The following is a 1,406-nucleotide window of genomic DNA, read 5'->3' as shown; positions in this document are numbered from 1 at the left end:
GCGAAAGCGGATAGATATAAATCCCCGCCCTAAGAAAGGTAATTTATGGTATTCTTAAGGTGAAAGCGGATAGATACAAATCCCCGCCCTAAGAAAGGTTATTTATGGTATTCTTAAAGCGAAAGCGGATATATACAAATCCCCGCCCTAAGAAAGGTTATTTATGGTATTCTTAAGGCGAAAGCGGATAGATGTAAATCCCCGCCTTAAGAAAGGTAATTTATGGTATTCTTAAGGTGAAAGCGGATAGATACAAATCCCCGCCCTAAGAAAGGTTATTTATGGTATTCTTAAAGCGAAAGCGGATATATACAAATCCCCGCCCTAAGAAAGGTTATTTATGGTATTCTTAAGGCGAAAGCGGATAGATATAAATCACCGCCTTAAGAAAGGTAAGTTATGGTATTCTTAAGGCGAAATCGGATAGATACAAATCCCCGCCCTAAGAAAGGTTATTTATGGTATTCTTAAGGCGAAAGCGGATAGATGTAAATCCCCGCCTTAAGAAAGGTAATTTATGGTATTCTTAAGGCGAAAGCGGATAGATGTAAATCCCCGCCTTAAGAAAGGTAATTTATGGTATTCTTAAGGCGAAAGCGGATAGATGTAAATCCCCGCCTTAAGAAAGGTAATTTATGGTATTCTTAAGGCGAAAGCGGATAGATGTAAATCCCCGCCTTAAGAAAGGTAATTTATGGTATTCTTAAGGCGAAAGCGGATAGATGTAAATCCCCGCCTTAAGAAAGGTAATTTATGGTATTCTTTAAGGCGAAAGCGGATAGATATAAATCACCGCCTTAAGAAAGGTAAGTTATGGTATTCTTAAGGCGAAATCGGATAGATACAAATCCCCGCCCTAAGAAAGGTAATTTATGGTATTCTTAAGGCGAAAGCGGATAGATACAATCCCGCCCTAAGAAGGTAATTTATGGTATTCTTAAGGCTAAAGCGGATATATATAAATCCCCGCCCTAAGAAAGGTAATTTATGGTATTCTTAAGGCGAAAGCGGATAGATACAATCCCGCCCTAAGAAGGTAATTTATGGTATTCTTAAGGCTAAAGCGGATATATATAAATCCCCGCCCTAAGAAAGGTAATTTATGGTATTCTTAAGGCGAAAGCGGATATATATCAATACTTGAAAACTTCAACTTTCAGACTTTAACTTGCAGACTTAAAGAATTTGAAGACCTCAACTTCCAAACTTGAAGAATTTAGAGACCTCAACTTGCAGACTTGAAGAATTCGAAGACTTCAACTTGCAGACTTGAAGAATTTAAAGACTTCAACTTGTAGACTTAAAGAATTTGAAGACTTTAGCTTGTATACTTAAAGAATTTGAAGACTTTAGCTTGCATAGTTAAAAATTTTGAAGACTTCAACTTGTAGACTTAAAGATTTCAA

Source organism: Solanum tuberosum, unplaced genomic scaffold, assembly GCF_000226075.1.
Source record: "Solanum tuberosum cultivar DM 1-3 516 R44 unplaced genomic scaffold, SolTub_3.0 scf00288, whole genome shotgun sequence".
Classification (NCBI taxonomy): Eukaryota; Viridiplantae; Streptophyta; class Magnoliopsida; order Solanales; family Solanaceae; genus Solanum; species Solanum tuberosum.
Note: the sequence above shows the minus strand (reverse complement) of the source record.